This window comes from Muntiacus reevesi, chromosome 9 (assembly GCF_963930625.1).
Source record: "Muntiacus reevesi chromosome 9, mMunRee1.1, whole genome shotgun sequence".
Classification (NCBI taxonomy): domain Eukaryota; kingdom Metazoa; phylum Chordata; class Mammalia; order Artiodactyla; family Cervidae; genus Muntiacus; species Muntiacus reevesi.
The window spans coordinates 37905720-37925851 of record NC_089257.1 but is presented as its reverse complement, the minus strand read 5'-3'; the positions used below and the strand labels follow the sequence as shown (position 1 = coordinate 37925851).

The following is a 20132-nucleotide window of genomic DNA, read 5'->3' as shown; positions in this document are numbered from 1 at the left end:
GCGACCCTTTAGCAGCAGAGACCGCCACGCCCAAGGTCGTCTTCGCGCCTTCTTTCACTCCCATTTCCGGGCTTCGGGCCCCGCGTCAGCCCTTTTGTACCCCATAGGGTTCCCCCTCGCCCCGCCAACCTCATTGTGAGGATGGCAAGACTGACGCGCGGGAAGAAGCAGAGGGCTGCCCAGGGTCATACACGCCTCTGGCCCCTAGCCGCGGCTCTAACAACGCCCAAAGGCTCGGGCAGAAGAGCACGCCGTGCTTTCACGGGCCCAGTTCGCTACCCGCAACTCGGCCACCCGTGTTTCTGCCAACCGCTCGCTCTCCCCAGGCGCCAGCGCGGGCTCTCTGGGGCGGGGCCTCCCGACAGGCCTCGCAGCAGCAGGTGGCCTGTCACCGCCAACGGCCGTTGGGCGCAGCTGCGTTTCCTGCCGCCTGAGGGCTCTGTCCTGGGTTCCCGGGGGACTTCTGGACGGGGCGGGGGTACCGACCGTGGCGCTCCCGCCCCCACTTACAGACGAGCCGACGGGCTGGCGCCCCTGGAGTGAAAAGCCGGAGTGAGAAGGCCGAACAGGGCTTGGATGTGCTGCGTGCTTAGGCCCCAGCATGAGAAAGGGATGGTAGGCGAGGAACCTGGCCCCTCAGGTGGCTGGTGGTCTTTTGGTGGTGAGACATGTAAACAACCGGTAATTGTGTCTTGTGGCCGGACAAACACGTGCACATGGAGTGTAGAAGGACTCTATGTTCGCCCTTGGACTCTTGTGTCCCTACTTTTGTGTACCTTCTGTCCCCCACTGCCTCTTTTCAGCCTTGTAGGCTGTCTGGGACTGTTGTGAGAAATTGTGGACGTTGTCTGCCATCCTAGTAAACAAAGTTGCCCACCGTCTCAGTTCTGTAATGCTCTGGCTATTAGCCACTGTAACCACCCAACCACAGTGAGCCCTGAGAGGAATTCGGGATGGAGGAAAACAGGAAGCATTCTGTGCTTTGGGTACTACTGGCCTTCCATAGTTAAGATGCATACCTAAGGAATAATTGAAATGAATCCAGATTATTACATTTTCCTGTATACAGAAAACCACTAAAATCATTAATTTGAGATGTCTGTTCTTTATGATTGACTAATTTTTTGATGTTCAACTACATTTTTTTTCCAGCAAAATATTTATCTTGGCTTTTCTCTTAACCTCTTTTAAATATGTCCTCAAAGGTATCTGAGAGGCCCTCTCGTGGGCTATCTCCTTCAGTAAGATTCCCGGGTAAAGTTTAACTGGTTACTTTCAGGTGTGTGTTTTTCTTCAATTGCAGCTGTTTGGCCTGCTGTTGAAAGTACCCTGGAAGGTGTAATGGGAGGATCTGGGAAGATGAACATTTAGTGTGTGCAGTTACTATGTTCAGGTTCCTTGTGGACACTTCTGCATAACCCTGTGAGGCTGGTATAACCTATGATCTACAAATGAGTGCCAGAGAGGTTAAATCATCTGCCTGATGTCACACTTTCCTAAGTCCAGTACTTGTGCTCAGTCGACCCATTGCCAGCCCATGGAATGTAGCTCACCAGGCTCCTCCATGGGATTTTCCCAGGCAAAAATACTGGAGTGGGTTGCCATTTCCTCCTTCAGGGGATCTTTCTGACCCAGGGGTTGAACCCATATCTCCTGCATTGTAGGTGGATTCATTGCCATCTGAGCCACCAGGGAAGCCCTGGCAGATTAATTTACCACTGAGCCACACGGGTCACAATGTTAGGAAATGGTGAACCATGGTTTAAGCCCAACTCAATCAGCTCCATTCGGGTATTTTCCATAAGCAGAGGGAATTGTCAGCCAGGAGACTATAGCTGGAAGGGGACTGGATAATTATAGCAAAAAAGAAAATACACAGTGAGCACATGTTCCTGGAGGAAATTGAAATCAAGCCAAAAATTTACTTCTGGCACTGGAGTCTCCCATTCACTGCTGGCCTAGGTTTTGTACATCAGCTTCTGTCTTTGGCTGTGATGAACAAATTCCCAGGATGCTCCGCAAATTTTGGGGGAGACTACTGAACTGGTTGGTGATCTTTGAGGAGACATGAAAAATAGAGTAGAACCAAAAGCCTGGAAATAAAAGTGTTACCCTGATTGCCAGAATAGGGAAGAGTCTGTATTTCAGAGGCTCCATACCTGTGAGATATTTGTTCATCCCTAGCAAAATTCAAGGGATTGTTAGAAGGATGATATGTGGGCATTTAAAAAGGGAAGTAGGTATCACCAGGATTCAATATGGATTAAGAAGTCCTGTTAAATTCTCTTTTCCTTGGAATGGGCTAAGCAGATGAGAACAATGCTACAGACACTGTACCTCTGGACTTTTAGCAAGCAACTTATCCAGGTCATAAGATGTCTTATGGAGAAAGAAGAATGTATAGTATTAACTGAGCAACCTAAAAATTGAGAATGATGTTTACTTGGGGCATTAATGAGGATGTAAGCCAGGGATACAGCCTCTCAGATACCTCTGAGGAACAGGCTGTGCTCAGTGCTCAGTCATGTCCAGCTCTTTGCGACCCCATGGACTGTAGCACGCCAGGCTCCTCTGTCCATGCAATTTTCCAGGCAAGAATACTGGAGTGGGTAGCCATTTCCTTCTCCAGGGGATCTTCCCCCACCTAGAGATCAAACCCGAGTCTCTTGTGTCTCCTGCATTGGCAGGCAGATTCTTTACCACTGTGCCACCTGAGTATACAGGAGTTCTTGCAAAAATAACAAAAACAACAAAACGAACCCATGTAGTGAACAACAAAAGATTACAGCTAATTAAAGAAAAAACAGACATCTCAAGTTAAAGACTTTAGCACCATGTATGGGAAGATGCAGCAGTCTGGACTTGATGAAATTATTCTTTTGATATGCACCTTAACTATCTAGGGACAGTATCCTGTTTTTCACCATCCTGAATCCCCTCAGGGTGCACTGTGGTGGGTGGCTTGATGGTCTTAACATCCTCTGTTTACTCCTCTGGCAGATGTTCTTTGTCCACAATGGGTACAGTTCTGTTCAGTTCAGTCGCTCAGTAATGTCCAACTCTTTTCGACCTGATGGACTGCAGCACACTAGCCTCCCTATCTATCACCAACTCCCGGAGTTTACTCAAACTCATGTCCATTGAGTCGGTGATGCCATCAAACCATCTCATCCTCTGTCGTCCCCTTCTCCTCCTGCCTTTCCCAGCATCAGGGTCTTTTCTAATGAGTCAGTTCTTTGCATCAAGTGGCCAAAGTATTGGAGTTTCAGCTTCAACACCAGTCCTTCCAATGAATATTCAGGATTGATTTCCTTTAGGATGAACTGATTTGATCTTGTTGTCCAAGGGACTCTCAAGAGTCTTCTCCAACACCACAGTTCAAAAGCGTCAATTCTTCTACGCTCAGCTTTCTTTCAAGTTCAACTGTCACACCCATATATGACTACAGGAAAAACCACAGCCTTCACTAGACAGGCCTTTGTTGGCAAAATAATGTGTCTGCTTTTTAATATGGTGTCTAGGTTGGTCATAACTTTTCTTCCAAGGATTAAGTGTCTTTGAACTTCATGGCTGCAGTCACCATCTGCAGTGATTTTTGAGTGCAGAAATGTAAAATCTCTCACCTTTACCACTGTTTCCCCATCTATTTGCAATGAAGTGATGGGACCAGATGCCATGATATTCGTTTTTTGAATGTTGAGCTTTAAGCCTACTTTTTCACTTTTATCAAGAGGCTTTCTGCCATAAGGGTGGTGTCGTCTGCATATCTGAGGTTATTGATATTTCTCCTGGCAATCTTGATTCCAGCTTGTGCTTCACCCAGCCCAGCATTTCTCATGATGTACCTTGCATATAAGTTAAATAAGCAGGGTGACAACATGCAGCCTTGACATACTCCTTTCCCTATTTGAAACCAGTCTGTTATTCCTTGCCCAGTTCCAACTGTTGCTTCTTGACCTCATACACATTTCTCAAGGGGCAGGTCAGGTGGTCTGGTATTCCCATCTCTTCAGTCTGTGGTGATCCACTCAGTCAAACGCTTTAGCATAGTCAATAAAGCAGAAATGTATGTTTTTCTAGAACTCTCTTTTTTGATACTCCAACAGATGTCGGCAATTTGATTTCTGGTTCCTTTTCTAAAACCAGCTTGAACATCTGCAAGTTCATGGTTCACGAACTGTTGAAGCCTGGCTTGGAGAATTTTGAGCATTACTTTGCTCCCGTGTGAGATGAGTGCAATTGTGCGGTAGTTTGAGCATTCTTTGTCATTGCCTTTCTTTGGGATTGGAATGAAAACTGACCTTTTCCAGTCCTGTGGCCACTGCTGAGTTTTCCAAATTAGCTGACATATTGAATGCAGCACTTTCACAGCATCATCTTTTAGGATGTACAATGAGTACAGATAAGTGCTTTTTACAAACCTGTTGCGCATATAGTTTATTGAAAAAAACATATATATCCCAGTTTATCTGTAAACATGTTGTATATGTGTGTCTTACTGTTTGCAACCCTATAGACTGTAGCCCACCAGGTTCCTCTGTCCATAGAATTTCCCAGGTGAGAATACTGGAGTAGGTTGCCATTTCCTTTTCCAGGGGAATCTTCCCAACCAAGGGATCGAACCCTCATTTCTTTTGCATCTCCTGCATTGGTAGGCTGATTCTTTACTGCTAGTGCCACCTGGAAAACCTCATGTTATACATCCCAGTAGTCAATTTGACACAGTTTATAGTGTTAATATCATGCTGGAAAGCAATCCACTGTACTTATAGTTTTGGAAATTTAAAGTTTTAAAAACAAATTGAAACACTGAAAATGAGAAAAAAGCAAGAATGACAGAGAAAGCTGAAAACATTAGGTAATGAAAACCAACATGAGAAAAAAAGATCTCAAATGTCTCCGGTAATTTTTGCTAAGAATATTGTTAGCCATGTTAACTCCCCTCCCCAAACAAATACAAAGTTACCTGATTGCATTTTTTAAAAAAGAAATCAAGGAAATTTGATGATCATACTTTAAAAAAATGATGTAAAAGCTGAATTTCTTTAAAAACATTTAAGAGATGAAATTGATCCATACATTTTAAAAAAAATGTCCTTTTTAAAAAAAATTGTCATTTTTTAAAATAATTTTTTTTATTATTTAAAAAACTAACTTTATTTATTTATTTGGTTGTGTTGGGTCCTTGTTGCTCTGCAGGCTTTCTCTCATTGTGGAGAGCGGGGGCTACTCTCTAGCTGCAATGCAGGGGATTCTCCTTGCAGTGACTTCTCTTGTTGCAGGGTACAGGTTCTAAAACATTTGTGTTTCCATAGTTGCAGCACACAGGCTCAGTAGTTGTGGTGCAGTGACTTAGTGGTCCCACAGTATATGGGAGCCTCCCAGACCAGGGATTGAACACACGTCTGCAAGATGGGCACGATAAAGGACAGAAATGGTATGGACCTAACAGAAGCAGAAGATATTCAGAAGAAGTGGCAAGAATACACAAAAGAACTGTACAAAAAAGATCCTCATGACCCAGATAATCACAATGGCGTGATCACTCATCTAGAGCCAGACGTTCTGGAATGCGAAGTCAAGTGGGCCTTAGGAAGCATCACTACGAACAAAGCTAGCGGAGGTGATGGAATTCCAGTTGAGCTATTTCAAATCCTAAAATGTAATGCTGTGAAAATGCTGCACTCAATATCCCAGTAATCTTGGGAAACTCAGCAGTGGCCACAGGACTGGAAAAGGTCAGTTTTCATTCCAATCCCAAAGAAAGGCAATGCCAAAGAATGCTCAAACTACCACACAATTGCACTCATCTCACATGCTAGTAAAGAAATGCTCAAAATTCTCCAAGCCAGGCTTCAACAATACGTGAACCGTGAACTTGCAGATGTTCAAACTGGTTTTAGAAAAGGCAGAGGAACCAAGGATCAAATTGCCAACATCCGATGGATCATGGAAAAAGCAAGAGAGTTCCAGAAAAACATCTACTTCTGCTTTATTGACTGTGCCAAAGCGTTTGTGTGAATCACAACAAACTGTGGAAAATTCTGAACGAGATGGGAATACCAGACCACCTGACCTGCCTCTTCAGAAATCTGTATTCAGGTCAAACATAACAGTTAGAACTGGACATGGAATAACAGACTGGTTCCAAATAGGGAAAGGAGTATGTCAAGGCTATATATTATCACCTTGCTTATTTAACTTATATGCAGAGTACATCATGTGAAATGCTGGGTTGGATGAAGCACAGTGGGAATCAAGATTGCTGGGAGAAATATCAATAACCTCAGATATGCAGATGACACCACCCTTATGGCAGAAAGTGAAGAAGAATAAAGAGCCTTTTGATGAAAGGGAAAGAGGAGAGTGAAAAAGTTGGCTTAAAGCTCAACATTCAGAAAATGAAGATCATGGCATCTGATCCCATCACTTCATGGCAAATAGATGGAGAAACAATGGAAACAGTATTTTTTGGGCCCCAAAGTCACTGCAGATAGTGACTACAGCCATGAAATTAAAAGACTTGATCCTTGGAAGAAAAGCTATGACCAACCTAGACAGCATATTAAAAAGCAGAGTCATGACTTTGCCAACAAAGGTCTGTCTAGTCAAAACTTTCGTTTTTCCAGGAGTCATGTATGGATGTAAGAGTTGGACTATAAAGAAAGTTGAGTGCCAAAGAATTCTGTGGTGTTGGAGAAGACTCTTGAGAGTCCCTTGGACAGCAAGGAGATCAAACCAGCCCATCCTAAAGGAAATCAATCCTGAATATTCATTGGAAGGACTGATGCTGAAGCTGAAACACCAATGCCTTTTTGGCCACCTGATATGAAGAACTGACTCATTGGAAAAGACCCTGATGCTGGGAAAGATTGAAGGCAGGAGGAGAAGGGGAGGACAGCGGGGGAGATAGTTCGACTCAATGGACATGAGTTTGAGTAAGCTCTGGGAGTTGGTAATAGACAGGGAGGCCTGGCGTGCTGTAGTCCATGGGGTGGCAAAGAGTCAGACACAACTGAGCGACGGAACTGACCTGACCTGAACTGAACCCCTGCATTGGCAGGCAGATTTTTAACCATAGAACCACCCGGGAAGCCCCAGTTTAATATCTAGATTGCCTAAAATAAGGTCTTCATAGTAGATGTATCACTAGAGTATTTTGACCTGAAGACATAGCCTCAATGCTTCCAATGTGTGATTTTAACTTCAAATTATAGTCCTTGGTTTGCAAACATCAAATTCAACTTTATGTTAGTTGGTGTAGAAACTAAACAAAACTTATTAAATCAAGATGATAGCATGGAGCAACCACTGCTACCAAAATGAAAAAGTTCTATTTTTCCTTAGACAGTCTATGAAAAGAAAAACCTAACATGACAAAGTCTACACATAAACTTTGTTTAAAACTAGGATGTTTGCTAAAAATAGAAAATAAACCAAATGTCCACCAATTGTTGAGTAGTTAAATAAAATGCTGTTACCCAAACAATGGGATACTCTCCAGCAATAAAAATGGATGAAGTACTGATACCTGCTATGATATGGATAAGTCTTGAAAACATGCTAAGTAAAAAAACAGTCACAAAAGACCACATAATGTATGTTCCCATTTATATAGGCAAATCTATAGAGAAAGCAGAAAGTAGAGCTGGGGGGATGGGGGGATTTGGGCATGACAACTAACATGTCAAGGGGGTGTGGTTGTTTTGGGGTGATGAAAATGTTCTAAAATTGATTGTAGTGATAGTTGCACAACTCTGACTTACTAAAAAGCATTGAGTTTTATTCTTTGAGTGGATGAACTGTGTGATATGTGAATTATATTTCAATAATGCTGCTACCCCTCCCCCCACCAAAAAAAAAGAGGAAGAGAGAGAAACAAAACCAAATGCAAATCAAACCATGTTAACATCCTTTTAAGGATATTGTTTAGTTGGTAAGTTGGTCAGTTTTGTCTGAGTCTTGTGAGCCCGTGGGCTATCGCCCACTAGGCTCCTCTGTCTGTGGGATATCCCAAGCAAGAATACTGAAGTGGGTTGCTGTTTCCTTCTCCAGGGGGTCTTCCTAACCCAGGGATCAGACCCATGTCTCCTGCTTGGCAGGCAGATTCTTTAAATGCATTAAAAAAAAAGAGAATGTTTTCCAAAACTTCCTATGAAATGTCAGTGAACTTTTATAGTCTGAATTAAGACCTTATACACCAAGGTCAAATTATACATAATGTTACTGATTTGCATACCTTCAATATATCAAACAAAGTTAAATTATACTGATTTGCATACCTTCAACAAAGTTCAGCTGATACACATAATTTATTAGGTATCCACAGGACTTTGTTTGTTTGTTTGTTTGTTTGTTTGACTCGAGATGCACAGCTGCATGGCTTGTGGGATATTAATTCCCTGACCAGGGAGCAGTGAAAGCTCAGAGTCTAACCACTGGACCACCAGGGAATTCCCTCCATAGGAATTCTTAATGTGTCATCAAATCTTCTGGCAGTAATGGGTGTTTATTGTTTTATATTCTTTCTAGTCTAAATACCAAAAAGTCTGTTCATAGGAAGAGTCAAATCCCTTTCCATTATTCCCCAAAGTGTAGATAATAAAATATAAAAGTAAACAAGGTTTGTTAAAGTTATATAAAATCTCCACTACAATATTCAGTGACTGCTTATAAATGTTTACAGTTATCATAAAACCTACAAGGTTTATCCTAAGACTAAGAAAAAAAAAATGTAGGGACTTCCCTGGTGGTCTAGTAGTTAAGACTGTGCTTTCATTGCAGGGGACTTGGGTCCCCTCCCTGATCTGGGAACAAAGATCCTTTATGCTGCTTGCTGAGGGGGGAAAAAAAGTAGGTTTACCTGAAAATAAAAATACAGTGCTGATTGCTAAAAAGTTCTGTGTTAAAAAGAAACCAACAACCTAGGGATCAATTTAAACAACAACAACAAAAAAAGGAGCTCTTTGTTGCATTAGGATATGCTGTAATGAGCAAGACTCCTGGCAAATTAAATGTTAACCAAACTGCAATACAACACACTTTTGGCATCATTTAATGGTAAGTTACACTGCACCAGCAGAATGATTTTTGCAACTGGCACTTTAAGAAAAAAAAAAAAGACACCAAGTGCAACAAACAAATGGGGGTAACTAAATTATAGCCAATGAAGACTAGCAGTGAGACATAAGGGAGATGACCCTCTAAACTATTCTGCTAAGATGGCATCTCTAATATTACAATCTTTCCAAGAAGTGGAACTCCCATATCTGCATAAGATGGTAAAGCAGTCTTGAGAAAGCTGACTTCAGTGTGAATATCCAGTGTTGAAACATCTTCCTTGAATGAATGAACAAAGTTAAGGACAAGTAGAGAGAATTTTCTGCTGGAATGTCAGGGTCTTTAAAAGCTTTCTTGGTTGTATGTAGCAGTTTTTCTGCAAACTTGTTTAATGTAGAGCCAAATAGTGGAATTTCAAAGTACAGCTCAAGAGGAAACCAGTCACTTCTGTTGTGGCAACATCAGAGTCTTGTTTTGTTGTTGTATCTGTTGTGGCTTCCTCAATGACTGTTTCACAGGATTCTTCATTTGCTCAGAGCCAGAAGTTAAATAAGTTAAATCAAGTTCTCCTCATCAGAAGTATCACCAGGTTTTCTGTTTACATGTTGACTAGAAGCTTAGATGTGGTGACATATTCATAGAAATCCTTACAAGCCCACTTTCTTCCTTAATATTTGCAGTGTTTGATGAACATTCATATTGATGCAAGCAAACTTTCCTTGTAGCTCTGTTTTAATCAAATGGAAAAAGTTTTTCTCATCCTATCACTTAATATCTGAGCTAATCTGAAGTAGGAGTTACTTCAGGATTATGACTCCAAAATATCATTAACGCTCAGTATTAGCTCTGAAATATATCTGGTAGTTTTTGAAGTCTTCTACTTTTGACCAAAGTAAAAGAAATGGGGATCTGACTTCTGAGCAGTGACTTCTGGATAACTGGTCTAATATTCTGAGGAGTACTGTTGCTGATGGTCTGTATTCATTAGTGAGAAGAGTCATAGAAACAAGCGTTGTGTAATTTTGTTTGGAGCTCTGCTGCATGGATTTCCCAGGTGGTCCAATGGTTAAGAATGCAGGGGACATGGGTTCAATCCCTGGTCTGGGAAGATCCCACATGCTGTGGAGCATCTGAGCCCCTGTGCTACAACTACTGAAGCCCACACACCTAGAGCCCATGCTCTGCAACAAGAGAAGTCACTGCAATGAGAAGCCCGCAACAGAGACCCAGTGCAGCCAAAAATAAATAAAGTAATAAAATTTTAATTAAAGAACTCTGATAAAAGTCATAGGGTCCAAATCAAGAAGGCTTTCATACTTTTTAAGAAATTCAGAAGAAAACCACAATTGATTTTTCTGACTGTAGTTGTTTGACTATATTGTTATTATGATGCAGAGACAGTGTGATGTTTCTCAGAGTGATTGCCTGATTAAAATATCTATGCAAGTTTGCACTTTTTCTTCATCATCAGTGTTTTGAAGTCCAGTATTTTTTAGTCCTATAAGGAAGCTGTCCAAAGACTTATGTGAAAGTCTGACAACTTTTTGTACAAGATTTCTCATCATTACAAAGGAAAGTGTTGAGTCAAATACGAAAGCAGTAATATCCTTTGTGACTCCTGTATATAGATCCAACCAAGTTGCTTATATTGGCTGTGTCAGCTGGATCTTGACTATTTCTATCAGTATCAGAGCTGATGAAACTTCTATTTTAGGATTCCTACTTTCTTTGTCATCTTATAAAAGGAGTATCTTTTGAGGATAGAAAGTACTTTTAAATCTTTTTGCAGATAGAACATTGCACCATGATGAATGTAATTGATGCACATTTATTACTTATGTCTCTTCTTGGGGGCAAAGTCCAAGCAACAATATATGAAAACATTCTTAGCCAGGGATATGTCTATCTCAAGGATATATGCAAGCTCTGCAGCATTCATATGCTCATTTATTGAAAGAAATACAGAGTTTCAAAGTTATCACCTAGTCATTTTGAACTCAATTCATTATAAAACAGTCAAGAGAATAAAATTATAAGATATTAACACATTAAAATACATTACTTGTTATATAAACTATGTGGCATATTGTAATATAGTGATTCAGAGAGTTGAGTATATGTCTCAGGCAAAATGCATATCTTTATGTCATTCTTGAGATCTGACTGGCTTATACCACTCCACGATGACTTTTTGGCAGTTTCCACTGGTTTTATTGGACTTCCCCAGTGGCTCAGCAGTAATGAATCAGCCTGCAATGCAAGAGACACAGGTTCATCCCTGGGTTGGGAAGATTCCTTGGAAGAGGGCATGGCAACCCACTCCAGTATTCTTGTCTGGAGAATTCTATGGACAGAGGAACCTGGCAGGCTACAATCCATAGGGTTGCAAAGAGTTGGACAGGACTGAAGCGACTGAGCACACATGATCACACTGACTTTATTGGTAGATGTGACTATTCCTCAGATTTCAAAACAAAGTAATGATCTACATTGATTCAGAATACCAATGAACTGCTATCTTTTTATGCCAAGAAAACTTAAATTGTCAGTCCTAGTTAAAATGGGCAATGAAACATAACTTGTTTTTTAGGGTCACACCACTTGACTTGTGAGATCTCAGTTGTGACCAGAGATTGAACCTGGGCCTCAGCAGTGAAAGCCCAGAATTCTGCCACTAGGCCACCAGGGAACTCCTAAAGCATAACTTTTCACATTGTTCATAATGTCCTTTATAATCTCAGTATAATATAATGTGTTAACCTCAGGCCCTTTACCCTAATACTCAATAAATGGTAAAATGTACAGCCTGAAATCATCTTAACTGTTAAATAGTTCCTCAGAGCTTTTGCATTCATCTTTCTTGGCATGTTAAAAGTTATATTTCTGTATCATAACTGACTGTGGGTATGTAGAGGACAATCTGCTTTGCATATTTCCTCTGTGAAGTTCCAAGACCCTCTCACGTGTTGGTGGGCAGCTGGCTCTGTGAGTGGCTGTGCTTGATGGGCATCTTCTGTCTAGGAAGGCCCTGGGGCAGCTGGTGGGGAGTCTGCTGGAGGCCTGGAGCCTCACAGGTTGGAGTTCCCTGGGCTGCCGCACAGTGAGGGCTCCGGACAGCTCACCATGGCAGGGGACAGTGTCAGGGATGCATCAGAGGATCTCAGTTTCTTCAATAAATTATACTTTAAGGAAAAAAGGGTTTTTAAAATCATCATTCTTGTAAATAACTCTGCAGGTTCACTACTCTCACATGTGACTGTTCCTCAAATTTCAATGAAAGGATGGAGAATGCTTTCATTTTGCTTTTCTCCATTTCAAAATTCTTGCCTACGTGACTCTATTTTATTTCTAGGTTTACCATATACTTTCCAGAGTGATCCCTCCCACCTGTACCCATTATTCTATGCTTCTTTGTTTTCTAGGACTTTCCCCCCTATCTTCAATCTTTCCTTTCTTCTACTGTGTGTGTGTGTGTAAAATATATTCTTAGGACTTTCCTACCCCTTTACAGTGGCTATTTTTTCTCCTTTCTTTCTCTGCCAAACTTTCTGAATAATTGACTGTCCTCTGGCTTAGCTTCTGGCACAACTCTTACATATCTGATGAATTAATAAATGAATGATCTCACATTCATCTCTTCATTCACTGTATGCCAGCCACACAGTTCTTTTTTTGTTTGAACATGCCAAGCCCCTTCCTGTAGGACCTGTGGACTGCTTGTTCCCTTCTCCTGGAACACTTTGCCTCAGATCTTTACCTGGCTAGCACCTCTCATCATCCCTACACACACACAGATACACACACAGACACACACACACACATACACCTTGGAGATCACCAGGGATCTCCGCAAGTTAAGTGCACTTTTAAGTAAATATTTTTTATAGAAGTATAACATATGTATTAAACAGTGCACAGTCATAAGTATACAGCTGGACACACTTTCAGAAAGTGTCTCTATATAATTTGCACACATCAAGAAGCATTATTAACATTATTTAATTATATAATATGTCAATTATACTTCAACAAAATTAAAATAATTTAAACAAACATTATTAACAGCCCAGAAACAAAAGCTCATGTTCTTTCTCAGTCACTATTTACCCAAAGAGTAACTACTATACTGATTTCTAACACCAAATATTTGTTTTGTCTGTTAGTTCAGTTCAGTTCAATTCAGTCGCTCAGTCATCTCCGACTCTTTGCAACCCCATGGACTACAGCATGCCAGGCCTCCCTGTCCATCACCAACTCCCAGAGCTTACTCAGACTCATGTCCATTGAGTCAGTGATGCCATCCAGCCATCTCATCCTCTGTCGTCCCCTTCTCCTCCTATCTTCAGTCTTTCAGGGTCTTTTCCAGTGAGTCAGTTCTTCACATCAGGTGGCCAAAGTATTGGAGTTTCAACTTCAGCATCAGTCCTTCCAGTGAATATTCAGGGTTGATTTCCTTTAGGATAGACTGATCTCCTTGCTGTCCAAGGGACTCTCAAGAGTCTTCTCCAACACCACAGTTCAAAAGCATCAATTCTTTGGTGCTCAGCTTTCTTTATAGTCCAACACATCCATACATGACTACTGGAAAAACCAAAGCTTTGACTAGACAGACCTTTGTTGGCAAAGTAATGTCTCTGCTTTTTAATATGCTGTCTATGTGAAGTAATTAGCCTCCAAATAATAAAAAAAAAAGAAAAAGAAATTAATTAATTAATGCCTGGAACACAGAAAAAAAAAATGCTGTCTAGGTTGGTCATAACTTTTCTTCCAAGGATCAAGCGTCTTAATTTCATGGATACAGTCAACATCTGCAGTGATTTTGGGGCCCCCCAAAATAAAGTCTCTTACTATTTCCATTGTTTCCCCATCTATTTGCCATGAAGTGATGGGACCGGATGCCATGATCTTAGTTTTCTGAATGTTGAACTCTAAGCCTACTTTTTCAGTCTCCTCTTTCACTTTCACTTTTCACTTTCATGCATTGGAGAAGGAAATGGCAACCCACTCCAGTATTCTTGCCTAGAGAATCCCAGGGACAGAGGAGACTGGTAGGCTGCCGTCTATGGGGTCACACAGAGTTGGACACGACTGATGCAACTTAGCTGCAGCAGCAGCAGCTTTCACTTTCATCAAGAGGCTCTTTAGTTCTTTGCTTTCTGCCATAAGGGTGGTGTCATCTGCATATCTGAGGTTATTGATATTTCTCCTGGCAATCTTGATTTCAGCTTGTGCTTCATCCAGCCCAGCGTTTCTCATGATGTACTCTGCATATAAGTTAAATAAGCAAGGTGACAATATACAGCCTTGACATACTCCTTTCCCTATTTGGAACCAGTCTGTTGTTCCGTGTCCAGTTCTAACTGTTGCTTCCTGACTTGCATACAGATTTCTGAAGAGGCAGGTCAGGTGGTCTGGTATTCCCATCTCGTTCAGAATTTTCCACAGTTTGTTGTGATCCACACAATCAACAGCTTTGGTGTAGTCAATAAAGCAGAAGTAGATGTTTCTCTGGAACTCTCTTGCTTTTTCGATAATCCAGCATATGTTGGCAATTTGATCTCTGGTTCCTCTGCCTTTTCTAAAACCAGCTTGAACATCTGGAAGTTCATGGTTCACATATTGTGGAAGCCTGGCTTGGAGAATTTTGAGCATTTCATTACTAGCATGTGAGATGAGTGCAATTGTGTGGTAGTTTGAGCATTCTTTAGCATTGCCTTTCTTTGGGATTGGAATGAAAACTGACCTTTTCCAGTCCTGTGGCCACTGCCTGTCCTTAAACATCATATAAATGGAGTTGTACTGTATTGTGTCTTTCACTGAACTTTGTATTTATGAGATTCATCCAAGTTACATGAAGTTGTAGATCTTTAATTGTCACAGCTGTATAGTCTCTATGTGTGAGTATATCCAATGTATTCACTCCACTGTTGATGGTACATTTCAGTTGTGTCTAGTTTTTGTCTATTACAGTAGTACTGCCAAGAGCTAAGAATAACGTTTTTCACTTTTAACAGCCTTATTGAGGTATAACTTACCATACAGTTTACTCATTGTTAAGTGTATGATTTAATTAATTCTTAGTAATTTTATACTGTTGTGTAGCAATAACCACAATCCAATTTTTTATTTTATTTTTAATTTTGTCTGTGCTGGGTCTTTGTTGTGGCACGTGGGCTTCTCTAGTTGTGGTGCATGGGCTTGTTTGCTCTGTGGAATGTGGGATCTTAGTTCCCTAACCAGGGATTGAACCTGTGTCCCCTGCACTGGAAGGTGGATTCTTAGCCACCGGACCACCAGGGAAGTCCCCACAATTCAGTTTTATCACCCCTAAAACTTCCATCACCCCAAAGTTGTGTTTTATCTGTTTGCAATCATTTCCTTCTCTTACCTTCTGCCCTGGATAACCACTGATCTACTTTCTGTCTCTATAGCTTTGCATTTTCTATAATTTTTATAGTAAGTGAGATATAGTCTTTGGTGTCTGGCTTCTTTCATATAATATAATGCTTTTTGAGGTTCATCCATGTTGATGCATGGATCAGCAGTTTGATCCTTTTTTATTGCTGAATAGTATTCCATCACAATGATACAGAACATTTTGTTTGTGTCCTCACCAGTTGATGGGCATTTGGATTACATATTTCCAGTTTGAGGCTATTATGAATAAGGTTGTTATGGAAATTCATGTACAAATCTTTGTGTGGACATACAATTTCGTTTCTCAGGTGACTGGATCAAATGGTAAATATGTATTTAATATTTTTTAAAATTCAAATTTTCCAAAGTGGCCCTACTATCTTACATTTCTGCCAGCAGTGCATGGAGAATCCAGTTTGTTTCCTACAAAGTTTACCATTTTTAGTTGACAAAACTGCAGATTTTTGCTGTCAAATTATTACTCATATTTTATAGGTAAATAAGGGGGCTTCCCAGGGGTATTCGTGGTAAAGAACCTACCTGCCAACACAGGAGATATAAGAGATGCAGCTTCCATCCCTGGGTCAGGAAGATCCCCTGGAGAAGGGAATGGCAACCTACTCCAGTATTTTTGCCTGGAGAATCCCATGAACAGAAGAGCCTGGCAGACTTAGCATAGGTAAATAAACTGAGGCTTAAGAATACCAAGAATTTGAGCCATGTCACATAGCTAATAAGTCCCAGAACTGGAATTCTAACTTATTTTTTAATTATAAGATTCACACTCATTTCATTTACATGAATTGAGATGTATACTTGAACACTCAAGAGATCTGTGCCCCACCGCCTGCAAAAATAGATTATTCATTGTTTTTAGGTCTCAAAGGCAAAGCTCTACTTTAGGAATTTTTTTTTTAATCTCTTAAAAATTTATTTAGAGAGAGTTTAGATCTTTACCTAACATCATATACACAAATTAACTCAAAATGGATCAAAGACCTAAACATAAGATCTAGAACTGTATGACCGTCTCTGGTGGTCCAGTGGTTAAGACTTTGTTCCTCCAATACAAGAGGCCTTGGGTTCAATCACTGATTGGGGAAGTTCTGCATGCTGTGCAGTCAAAAACAAACAAAACAACAAACTATAAAACTCTTAGAAGGACTTCTGACTTGCTCTGTCCGCAAACAATATGTCGGACCCACGGAGGCCCAACAAAGTGCTGAGGTACAAGCCCGCACCGAGCGAGTATAACCCAGTGCTGGATGATCCGACACCAGACCACATGAACCTGCTGGGCATGATCTTCAGCATGTGATCATGCATAAGCTGAAGTGGTGCACTTGGGTCGCTGTCTACTGCTCCTTCATCAGCTTTGCCAACTCCCAGAGCTCTGAGGACACGAAGAAGATGATGAGGAGCTTCATGCTGTCCATCTCTGCTGTGGTGACGTCATATCTGCAGAACCCTCAGCCCATGATGCCCCCCTGGTGATATCAACCTAGAGGGGACACATCCTGGGCCTCTCTATCCACCTTGCCCTAGGCCTCACTTGTGGCTGCTCAGCCTCCTGCCATCAGCTGCAGCGCTGGGCTTCCCTGGACGATGCAGTCTCTGGGCCTGCAGTTGGACAGAGGGAATCTGGCCCTGACCCTGAGGTCCCACAGATGCTGGAGCACAGAGGGGAATACCCTGGGCCTACCCCCCCCCCCCCCACACCTTCTTTTCCTACCCTGCCTGCTCCTGGGGGAGATGCTGTCCATGTTTCTAGGTGTACCCACTCATTTTCTTGTTGAAACCGGTTGATAAAGTTTTTCATTCTGGCTGTAAAAAAATCAACTCTTAGAAGAAAACACAGGATAAAAGCTTCACATTATTACCTTTGTCAATAATTTCTTCAATATAATACCAAAGGCGCAGGAAATAAAAGAAAACATAGACAAATTGGAGCTCATGAAAATTAAAATCTTTTGTCCATCAAAGGATAAAATCACAGAGTAAGAAGACAACCTACGGAATGGTAGAAAATATTTGCAAATCACATATCTCATGAAAGGTTAATGTCCAGAATATATAGAGAACTAAAACTCAAAAACCACAAAAATCCAGTTCAAAGGTGAGCAAAAGATTTGAATTGACATTTCTCCGAAGAAGATATACAGATAGCAAATAAGCACATGAAAAGATGCTCAATATCACTAATTACAGGGAATTCAAATCAAAACCACAATGAGATACCACTTCACACTCATTAGGATGGGTATTGTTTTTAAAAATGGAAAATAAGTGTTGATGAGGAAGGGACAAATTGGAACACTATGTACTGTTGGTGCGAATGTAGAATGGTACAGCTGCCATGAAAAGCAGTATGGAAGTCCCTCAAAAATAGAAAAGTAGAATGATTTAGCAATTGATCCAGAAATTCCACTTCTGGGTTTATACCCAAAAGCATGGAAAGCAGGATCTCACTACTCCTTCCAAATGGAATCTTTTATTGATTTTATTACTATTCTGTTCACTTAATTACCACTTTCAATACTGTTGCTTGGGTTACAACAGTTTCATCTTCCTATGACCAGAGTCCACTCTACTAATTCATTCTCTGCCCTGCAGTCTGTCGTTCCTACTTAAAACACTTTAGTGGTTCCACACTACCCTCAAAATACTCCAGACTTCTTATGTGGTGTCTTAGCTCAGCCTACCATAACAAAATACCACAGACCTGGTGGCTTCAACAACAGGAGTTATTTCTCATCGGTCTGGAAGCTGGAAAGACTCAGATCAAGGTGCCTGTCCTTTAGGCTCCCTGGAGGGGGGGTCCTTTTCCTGACTTGCAGACAGTCGGCTTACCATGTCCTCATGTGGCAGAGAGCGAGCGAGCTCTGGTCTCTCTTCCTCTTTTTATAAAGACCCTGATTCCATCATGGGGGCCCCACCCTCATGAACTCATCTGAACCTAATTACCTTCCAAAGGCCCAAACTCCAAATTCCATCACATTTGGGGGTTAGGGCTTCAACATATGAATTTTGGGGGTACAAATATTCAGTCCATAATATGTGACTTCTCTAGCCTTTCAGGGTCCCTCTTTTTCTCTTCACTCCCATCTCTCTCACTGCTTCCCTTTAGTTCTGCAACCTAGCTGTATTGACAGCTGGCAATACTTGACTGCCCTAGCTCTTGCTTCTTTCTGGGCCTTTGTGTGTATGAGTCACTCCCTCTTCCTAGAATGACTCACCCCTCCTTTGTTTGGATAACTCCTATCTGTCCTTTAGGTATCTTCTCCAAAGAAGCTCCCTGGCTCCTAAACTGGGTTAGGTATCCTTCATCTGTGTTCCTGCTCCTGAGCGCCTTGTGCATCTCTGTGCAGTGGCTTTCATCATGCTGTATCATTTATTTGTCTCTTCTGCTCGACCATCCATCACCCCAGTGAACTCCCTGAACGAATCACTGGCCTCGTCCACCTCAACACCTAGTCAAATGTGTGGCTAACAACGTAGGCACTATGAATACTTTCATTGTATAGCACTCTGCAGTTTTTAAAGTGTTCTGACACAAATGAACTCATCTATAGAGGTATAATTATATTTCTGTACTTAACATCCATTATTCCTGAATAAAATATTCCTTTAAAAATATTACTTTTACTGATAAGACTTCTATGAAGTCAGTAATCCACTATGTCACTAATGTGACTGAGTCAGGGGCCAGACTATCTCATTTTTCCTGATATACTAGAAGAGTTTGTGAGAAAGCAGATATTTTTTTACCCAGCGAGACCCTATGGGGCCTTCCTGGGACAGACCCCTCCTCTGTATCATCTGCTTTCGATCCTCTCTGAAGTACCTAGATAATATTACCTAATAATAGTATCTGATGCACATTTCTTGAGTTGTTTTATAGATGTGGAAACCCCCCACAAAATGGAAGGAATTAACTACTTGATGAGCATGCTACCCCCAGGCCTCCTGGTGCCTAAGGATTGATAATGTTAACACCAGTGACACAGCCCTGTTCCTCACCATCAGCCAATCAGAGAATTGTGCACAAGCTGATCGCAGACCCTGGGATGCCCCTCCCTCACCTTGCCTTTCAAAATGCTCTGCTGAAGTCCATTGGGGAGTTTGAACTTTTTGAGCACTAGCCATTCTGGACTCGTTGATGGTACCTGCAATAAGTGCTGCGCTTTCCCTCACTGCGACCTGATATCAGTACATCAGCTTTACTGCTCAGGCAAGAGGACCCATTTGATTCGGTAAACCTTTTTTAAAAAATTGTTATTAATGTTGTTTACTTATTTTTGGCTGCACTAGGTCTTCATTCCTGCATGCCTGCTTTATCTAGTTTTGTTGAGAGGGGACTGCTTACTCTAGTTGCAGTGCGCAGACTTCTCATTGCAGTGGTTTTTCTTGTTGCCCTGAGCAAGGGCTTTAGGGAGCTTGCAGGCTCAGCTGTTGTGGCACGTGGGCTTAGTCGCCCCAAAGCATGTGGAATCTTCAAGACCAGGGATTGAACCCATGTCCCCCGCATTGGCAAGAAGATTCTTAACCACTGGGCCATCAGGGACGTCCAAGTTTGCTAACCTTTTGAATGACTTGATGGAGGTAGGTGTCACTGAGTGTGCAGTGAGGGAATGAGTGTGGGCCTCAGCTGATGA

At 41.5% G+C, this 20132-nt stretch overlaps 3 pseudogenes; 1 reads left to right on the top strand and 2 right to left on the bottom strand.

Annotated features, from left to right (window-relative positions):
* Nucleotides 1-216: 216 nt before the first annotated feature.
* Nucleotides 217-9801, bottom strand: LOC136175756 (protein FAM91A1-like; annotated as a pseudogene).
* Nucleotides 9802-10325: 524 nt separating this feature from the next.
* LOC136175755 (protein FAM91A1 pseudogene) lies at nucleotides 10326-11017 on the bottom strand (annotated as a pseudogene).
* Nucleotides 11018-16648: 5631 nt separating this feature from the next.
* LOC136175754 (PAT complex subunit Asterix pseudogene) lies at nucleotides 16649-16995 on the top strand (annotated as a pseudogene).
* Nucleotides 16996-20132: the final 3137 nt, after the last annotated feature.